Here is a 9,816-nt window from a genome sequence, read left to right as displayed (position 1 = left end):
AACCATTGCAATCTATAACTAGTGTCTCAGGAATGGTTCAAAACATAGACAGTAAGATGAGTCAGTTTTCTAAAAACTAAAGTCGGCGTTGTGCCTTTTGTATTTAATTCCAATGCAATTTCTGTGTCTCATCGTCAATAAGAACGTCAGAGGGATACAGTGAACCTGAAGTGAAGCATCGGAATCTATAACTAGTGTCACAGGAGCGGTTCAAAACATAGACAGTAAGATGAGACAGTTTTCTTGTACTTAAGTCGGCATTGTGCCTTTTATATTTAATTCCGATGCAATTTCAGTGTTTAATCGTCAATAAGAAGGTCAGAGGGATACAGTAAACCTGAAGTGAATCATCGGTATCTATAACTAGTGTCACAGGAATGGTTCAAGGCATAGACAGTAAGAAGTGTCATTTTTCTTGTACTTAAGTCAGCATTCTGCCTTTTGTATTTAATTCCGATGCAATTTCTGTGTTCATCGTCAATAAGAAGGTCAGAGGGATACAGTAAACCTGAAGTGAAGCATCGGAATCTATAACAAGTGTCACAGGAATGGCTCAAAACATAGACAGTAAGAGGAGTCAGTTTTCTTGTACTTAAGTCTGCATTGTGCTTTATGTATTTATTTCCGATGCATTTTCTGTGTTTCATCATCAATAAGAAGGTCAGAGGGATACAGTAAACCTGATGTGAAGCATCGGAAATTATTTCTAGTGTCACAGGAATGGTTCAAAACATAGACAGTAAGAAGAGTCAGTTTTCTTGTACTTAAGTCGGCATTGTGCATTTTTAATTTAATTCCGAAGCAATTTCTGTGTATCATCGTCAATGAGAAGGTCAGAGGGATACACTAAACCTGGAGTAAAGCATCGGAATCTATAACTAGTGTCACATGAATGGTTCAAAACATAGACTGTAAGAAGAGCCAGTTTTCTTGTACTTAGGTCGGCATTTTGCCTTTTGTATTAAATTCCGATGAAATTTCTGTGTTTCATCGTCAATAAGAAGGTAAGAGGGATACAGAAAACATGAAGTGAAGCATCGGAATCTATAACTAGTGTCACAGGAATGGTTCAAAACATAGACAGTAAGAAGAGTCAGTTTTTTGGTACTTCAGTCGGCATTGAGCCTTTTGTATTTAATTCCGATGCAATTTCAGTGTTTCATCGTCAATAAGAAGGTCAGAGGGATACAGTGAACCTGAAGTGAAGCATCGGAATCTATACTAGTTTCACAGGAATGCTTCAAAACATTGACAGTAAGAAGAGATAGGTTTCTTGTACTTAAGTCGGCATTGTGCCTTTTGTATTTAATTCCGACGCAATTTCTGTGTTTCATCGTCAATAAGAAGGTCAGAGGGATACAGTGAACCTGAAGTGAAGCATCGGAATCTATAACTAGTGTCACAGGAATGGTTCAAACATAGACAGTAAGAAGAGTCAGGTTTCTTGTACTTAAGTCGGCATTGTGCCTTTTGTATTTAATTCCGATGCAATGTCTGTGTTTCATCGTCAATAAGAAGGTCAGTGGGATACAGTAAACCTGAAGTGAAGCACCGGAATGTACACCTAGTGTCTCAGGAATGGTTCAAAGCATAGACAGTATGAAGAGTCAGTTTTCTTGTACATAAGTCGGCATTGTGCCTTTTGTATTTAATTCCGATGCAATTTCTGTGTTTCATCGTCAATAAGAAGGTCAGTGGGTTACAGTAAACATGGAGTCAAGCATCGGAATCTATAACTAGTGTCACATGAATGGTTCAAAACATAGACAGTAAGAAGAGTCAGTTTTCTTGTACTTAAGTCGGCATTGTGCCTTTCGTATTTAATTCCGATGCAATTTCTGTGTTTCATCGTCAATAAGAAGGTCAGAGGGATACAGTAAACCTGAAGTGAAGCATCCGAATGTATAACTAGTGTCACGGGAATGGTTCTTACAGTAGACAGTAAGAAGAGTCAGTTTTATTGTACTTAAGTCGGCATTGTGCCTTTTGTATTTAAATCCGATGCATTTTCTGTGTTTCATCGTCAATAAGAAGGTCAGAGGGATGCAGTAACCTGAAGCGATGCATCGGAATCTATAACTAGTGTCACAGGAATGGTTCAATCATAGACAGTAAGAAGAGTCAGTTTTCTTGTACTTAAGTCGGCATTGTGAAATTTATATTTAATTCCGATTCAATTTCTGTGTTTCATCGTCAATAAGAAGGTCAGAGGGATACAGTAAACCTAAAGTGAAGCATCGGAATCTATAACTAGTGTCACATGAACGGTTCAAACATAGACAATAAGAAGAGTCAGTTTTCTTGTACATAAGTCGGCATTGTGCCTTTTGTATTTAATTCCGATGCAATTTCTGTGTTTCATCGTCAATAAGGAGGTCTGATGGATACAGTAAACCTGAAGCGAAGCATCGGAAGCAATAACTAGTGTCACATGAATGGTCCAAAACATAGACAGTAAGAAGAGTCCGTTTTCTTGTACTTAAGTCGTCATTGTGCCTTTTGTATTTAATTCAGATGCAATTACTGTGTTTCATCGTCAATAAGAAGGTCAGAGGGATATAGTGAACCTGAAGTGAAGCATCTGAATCTATAACTAGAGTCACAGGAATGGTTCAAATCATAGCCAGTAAGAAGAGTCAGTTTTCTTGTACTTATGTCGGCATTGTGCATTTTGTATTTAATTCCGATGCAATATCTGTGTTTCATCAACAATAAGAAGGTCAGAGAGATACAGTAAACCTGAAGTGAAGCATCGGAATCAATAACAAGTGTCACATGAATGGTCCAAACATAGACAGTAAAAAGAGTCAGTTTTCTTGTACTTAAGTGGGCATTGTGCCTTTTGTATTTATTTCCGATGCAATTTCTGTGTCTCATCGTCAATAAGGAGGTCAGAGGGATAAAGTAAACCTGAAGTGAAGCATCGGAATGTATGACTAGTGTCACAGGAATGATTCAAAACATAGACAGTAAGAAGGGTCAGTTTTCTTGTACTAAAGTCGGCGTTGTGCCTTTTGTATTTAATTCCAATGCAATTTCTGTGTTTCATCGTCAATAAGAACGTCAGAGGGATACAGTGAACCTGAAGTGAAGCATCGGAATCTATAACAAGTGTCACAGGAATGGTTCAAATCATAGCCAGTAAGAAGAGTCAGTTTACTTGTACTTAAGTCGGCATTCTGCCTTTTGTATTTAATTCCGATGCAATTTCTGTGTTTCATCGTCAATACGAAGGTTAGAGGGATACAGTAAACCTGAAGTGAAGCATCGGAATCTATAACTAGAGTCACAGGAATGGTTCAAGACATAGACAGTGAGAAGAGTCAGTTTTCTTGTACTTAAGTCGGGATTGTGCATTTTGTATTTAATTCCGATGCAATATCTGTGTTTCATCGTCAATAACAAGGTCAGAGGGATACAGTAAACCTGAGGTGAAGCATCGGAATCTATAACAAGTGTCACACGAATGGTTCAAAACATAGACTGTAAGAAGAGTCAGTTTTCTAGTACTTAAGTCGGCATTGTGCCTATTGTATTTAACTCCGATGCAATTTCTGTGTTTCATCGTCAATAAGAAGGTCATAGGGATACAGTAAACCTGAAGGGAAGCAGCAGAATCTATATTTAGTGTCACAGGAATGGTTCAAAACATAGACAGTAAGAAGTGTCAGTTTTCTTGTACTTAAGTCATCATTGTGCCTTTTGTATATAATTCCGATGCAATTTCTGTGTTTCATCGTCAATAAGAAGGTCAGGGGGATACAGTAAACCTGAAGTGAAGCATCGGAATCTATAACTAGTGTCACAGGAATGGTTCAAACATGGACAGTAAGAAGAGTCATTTTTCTTGTACTTAAGTCGGCATTGTGCCTTTTGTATTTAATTCCGATGCAATTTCTGTGTTTCATCGTCAATAAGAAGATCAGAGGGATACAATAAACCTGAAGTGAAGCATCGGAATCTATAACTAGTGTCACAGGAATGGTTCAAAACTTAGACAGTAAGAAGAGTCAGTTTTCTTGTACTTAAGTCGGCATTGCGCCTTTTGTATTTAATTCCGATGCTATTTCTGTGTTCATCGTCAATAAGAAGGTCAGAGGGATACAGTAAACCTGAATTGAAGCATCGGAATCTATAACTAGAGTCACCGGAATGGTTCAAATCATAGACAGTAAAAAGAGACAGTTTTCTTGTACTTAAGTCGGCATTGTGCCTTTTGTTTTTAATTCCGATGCAATTTCAGTGTTTCATCGTCAATAAGAAGGTCAGAGGGATACAGTGATCCTGAAGTGAAGCATCGGAATCTATAACTAGTGGCACAAGAATGGCTCAAAACATAGACAGTAAGAGGAGTCAGTTTTCTTGTACTTAATTCTGCATTGTGCTTTTTGTATTTAATTCCGATGCATTTTCTGTGTTTCATCATCAATAAGAAGGTCAGAGGGATACAGTAAACCTGATGTGAAGCATAGGAATCTATATCTGGTGTCACAGGAATGGTTCAAAACATAGACAGTAAGAAGAGTCAGTTTTCTTGTACTTAAGTCGGCATTGTCCCTTTTGTATTTAATTCCGATGCAATTTCAGTGTTCATCGTCAATAAGAAGGTCAGAGGGATACAGTAAACCTGAATTGAAGCATCGGAATCTATAACTAGAGTCACAGGAATGGTTCAAATCATAGACAGTAAAAAGAGACAGTTTTCTTGTACTTAAGTCGGCATTGTGCCTTTTGTATTTAATTCCGAAGCAATTCCTGTGTATCATCATCAATAAGAAGGTCAGAAGGATACAGTAAACCTGGAGTAAAGCATCGGAATCTATAATGGTTCAAAACATAGACAGTAAGATGAGTCAGTTTTCTTGTACTTAAGTCTGCATTGTGCCTTTTGTATTTAATTCCGATGCAATATCTGTGTTTCATCGTCAATAACAAGGTCAGAGGGATACAGTAAACCTGAAGTGAAGCATCGGAATCTATAACTAGTGTCACACGAATGGTTCAAAACATAGTCTGTAAGAAGAGTGAGTTTTCTAGTACTTAGGTCGTCATTGTGCCTTTTGTTTTTAACTCCGATGCAATATCTGTGTTTCATCGTCAATAAGAAGGTCAGAGGGATACAGTAAACCTGAAGTGAAGCAGCAGAATCTATAACTAGTGTCACAGGAATGGTTCAAAACATAGACAGTAAGAAGAGTCAGTTTTCTTGTACTTCAGTCATCATTGTGCCTTTTGTATATAATTCCGATGCAATTTCTGTGTTTCATCGTCAATAAGAAGGTCAGAGGGATACAGTAAACCTGAAGTGAAGCATCGGAATCTATAACTAGTGTCAAAGGAATGGTTCAAACATGGACAGTAAGAAGAGTCAGTTTTCTTGTACTTAAGTCGGCATAATGCCTTTTGTATTAAATTCCGATGCAATTTCTGTGTTTCATCGTCAATAAGAAGGTCAGAGGGATACAATAAACCTGAAGTGAAGCATCGGAATCTATAACTCGTGTCACAGGAATGGTTCAAAGCTTAGACAGTAAGAAGAGTCAGTTTTCTTGTACTTAAGTCGGCAGTGTCCCTTTTGAATTTAATTCCGATGGAATTTCTGTGTTCATCGTCAATAAGAAGGTCAGAGGGATACAGTAAACCTGAAGTGAAGCATCAGGATCTAGAACTAGTGTCACACGAATGGTTCAAAACATAGACAGTAAGAAGAGTCAGTTTTCTTGTACTTAAGTCGGCATTGTGCCTTTTGTATTTAATTCCGAAGCAATTTCTGTGTATCATCGTCAATAAGAAGGTCAGAGGGATACAGTAAACCTGGAGTAAAGCATCGGAATCTATAATGGTTAAAAACATAGACAGTAAGATGAGACAGTTTTCTTGTACTTAAGTCGGCATTGTGCCTTTTGTATTAAATTCCGATGCAATTTTTTGTTTCATCGTCAATAAGAAGGTAAGAGGGATACAGAAAACATGAAGGCAAACATCGGAATCTATAACTAGTGTCACAGGAATGGTACAAAACTTTGACAGTAAGAAGAGTCAGTTTTCTTGTACTTAAGTCGGCGTTGTGCCTTTTGTATTTAATTCCGATGCAATTTTTGTGTTTCATCGTCAATAAGAAGGTCAGAGGGATACAGTGAACCTGAAGTGAAGCATCGGAATCTATAACTAGTGTCACAGGAATGGCTCAATACATAGACAGTAAGAGGAATCAGTTTTCTTGTACTTATGTTTGCATTGTGCTTTTTGTATTTAATTCCGATACATTTTCTGTGTTTCATCATCAATAAGAAGGTCAGAGGGATACAGTAAACCTGATGTGAAGCATCGGAATCTATATCTAGTGTCACAGGAATGGTTCAAAACATAGACAGTAAGAAGAGTCAGTTTTCTTGTACTTAAGTCGGCATTGTGCATTTTTTATTTAATTCCGAAGCTATTTCTGTGTATCATCGTCAATAAGATGGTCAGAGGGATACACTAAACCTGGAGTAAAGCATCGGAATCTATAACTAGTGTCACATGAATGGTTCAAATCATAGACAGTAAGAGGAGTCAGTTTTCTTGTACTTAAGTTTGCATTGTGCTTTTTGTATTTAATTCCGATGCATTTTCTGTGTTTCATCATCAATAAGAAGGTCAGAGGGATACAGTAAACCTGATGTGAATCATCGGAATCTATATCTAGTGTCACAGGAATGGTTCAAAACATAGACAGTAAGAAGAGTCAGTTTTCTTGTACTTAAGTCGGCATTGTGCATTTTTTATTTAATTCCGAAGCAATTTCTGTGTTCATCGTCAATAAGAAGTTCAAAGCGATACAGTAAACCTGAAGTGAAGCATCGGAATCTATAACTAGTGTCACAGGAATGGTTCAAAATATAGACAGTAAGAAGACTCAGTTTTCTTGTACTTAAGTCGGCATTGTGCCTTTCGTATTTAATTCCGACGCAATATCTGTATTTCATCGTCAATAAGAAGGTCAGTGGAATGCAGTAAACCTGGAGTCAAGCATCGGAATCTATAACTAGTGTCACATGAATGGTTCAAAACATAGACAGTAAGAAGAAACAGTTTTCTTGTACTTAAGTCGGCATTGTGCCTTTTGTATTAAATTCCGATGCAATTTCTGTGTTACGTCGTCAATAAGAAGGTCAGATGGATACAGTAAACATGAAGTGAAGCATCGGAATCTATAACTAGTGTCACAGGAATGGTTCAAACATGGACAGTAAGAAGAGTCAGTTTTCTTGTACTTAAGTCGGCATTGTGCATTTTGTATTTAATTCCGATGCAATTTCTGTGTTTCATCGTCAATAAGAAGATCAGAGGGATACAATAAAACTGAAGTGAAGCATCGGATTCTATAACTAGTGTCACAGGAATGGTTCAAAACTTAGACAGTAAGAAGAGTCAGTTTTCTTGTACTTAAGTCGGCATTGTGCCTTTTGTATTTAATTCCGATGCAATTTCTGTGTTCATCGTCAATAAGAAGGTCAGAGGGATACAGTAAACCTGAATTGAAGCATCAGAATATATAACTAGAGTCACAGGAATGGTTCAAATCATAGACAGTAAAAAGAGACAGTTTTCTTGTACTTAAGTCGGCATTGTGCCTTTTGTATTTAATTCCGATGCAATTTCAGTGTTTCATCGTCAATAAGAAGGTCAGAGGGATACAGTGATCCTGAAGTGAAGCATCGGAATCTATAACTAGTGGCACAGGAATGGCTCAAAACATAGACAGTAAGAGGAGTCAGTTTCCTTGTACTTAAGTCTGCATTGTGCTTTTTGTATTTAATTCCGATGCATTTTCTGTGTTTCATCATCAATAAGAAGGTCAGAGGGATACAGTAAACCTGATGTGAAGCATCGGAATCTATATCTGGTGTCACAGGAATGGTTCAAAACATAGACAGTAAGAAGAGTCAGTTTTCTTGTACTTAAGTCGGCATTGTCCCTTTTGTATTTAATTCCGATGCAATTTCTGTGTTCATCGTCAATAAGAAGGTCAGAGGGATACAGTAAACCTGAATTGAAGCATCGGAATCTATAACTAGAGTCACAGGAATGGTTCAAATCATAGACAGTAAAAAGAGACAGTTTTCTTGTACTTAAGTCGGCATTGTGCCTTTTGTATTTAATTCCGAAGCAATTCCTGTGTATCATCATCAATAAGAAGGTCAGAAGGATACAGTAAACCTGGAGTAAAGCATCGGAATCTATAATGGTTCAAAACATAGACAGTAAGATGAGTGAGTTCTCTTGTACTTAAGTCTGCATTGTGCCTTTTGTATTTAATTCCGATGCAATATCTGTGTTTCATCGTCAATACGAAGGTTAGAGGGATACAGTAAACCTGAAGTGAAGCATCGGAATCTATAACTAGAGTCACAGGAATGGTTCAAGACATAGACAGTGAGAAGAGTCAGTTTTCTTGTACTTAAGTCGGGATTGTGCATTTTGTATTTAATTCCGATGCAATTTCTGTGTTCATCGTCAATAAGAACGTCAGAGGGATACAGTGAACCTGAAGTGAAGCATCGGAATCTATAACAAGTGTCACAGGAATGGTTCAAATCATAGCCAGTAAGAAGAGTCAGTTTACTTGTACTTAAGTCGGCATTCTGCCTTTTGTATTTAATTCCGATGCAATTTCTGTGTTTCATCGTCAATACGAAGGTTAGAGGGATACAGTAAACCTGAAGTGAAGCATCGGAATCTATAACTAGAGTCACAGGAATGGTTCAAGACATAGACAGTGAGAAGAGTCAGTTTTCTTGTACTTAAGTCGGGATTGTGCATTTTGTATTTAATTCCGATGCAATATCTGTGTTTCATCGTCAATAACAAGGTCAGAGGGATACAGTAAACCTGAAGTGAAGCATCGGAATCTATAACAAGTGTCACACGAATGGTTCAAAACATAGACTGTAAGAAGAGTCAGTTTTCTAGTACTTAAGTCGGCATTGTGCCTTTTGTATTTAATTCCGATGCAATTTCTGTGTTTCATCGTCAATAAGAAGGTCATAGGGATACAGTAAACCTGAAGGGAAGCAGCAGAATCTATATTTAGTGTCACAGGAATGGTTCAAAACATAGACAGTAAGAAGTGTCAGTTTTCTTGTACTTAAGTCATCATTGTGCCTTTTGTATATAATTCCGATGCAATTTCTGTGTTTCATCGTCAATAAGAAGGTCAGGGGGATACAGTAAACCTGAAGTGAAGCATCGGAATCTATAACTAGTGTCACAGGAATGGTTCAAACATGGACAGTAAGAAGAGTCAGTTTTCTTGTACTTAAGTCGGCATTGTGCCTTTTGTATTTAATTCCGATGCAATTTCTGTGTTTCATCGTCAATAAGAAGATCAGAGGGATACAATAGACCTGAAGTGAAGCATCGGAATCTATAACTAGTGTCACAGGAATGGTTCAAAACTTAGACAGTAAGAAGAGTCAGTTTTCTTGTACTTAAGTCGGCATTGCGCCTTTTGTATTTAATTCCGATGCAACTTCTGTGTTCATCGTCAATAAGAAAGTCAGAGGGATACAGTAAACCTGAATTGAAGCATCGGAATCTATAACTAGAGTCACCGGAATGGTTCAAATCATAGACAGTAAAAAGAGACAGTTTTCTTGTACTTAAGTCGGCATTGTGCCTTTTGTATTTAATTCCGATGCAATTTCAGTGTTTCATCGTCAATAAGAAGGTCAGAGGGATACAGTGATCCTGAAGTGAAGCATCGGAATCTATAACTAGTGGCACAAGAATGGCTCAAAACATAGACAGTAAGAGGAGTCAGTTTTCTTGTAC

This window comes from Schistocerca serialis, unplaced genomic scaffold (assembly GCF_023864345.2).
Source record: "Schistocerca serialis cubense isolate TAMUIC-IGC-003099 unplaced genomic scaffold, iqSchSeri2.2 HiC_scaffold_1417, whole genome shotgun sequence".
Classification (NCBI taxonomy): Eukaryota; Metazoa; Arthropoda; class Insecta; order Orthoptera; family Acrididae; genus Schistocerca; species Schistocerca serialis.
This window is presented reverse-complemented; position numbering follows the sequence as displayed.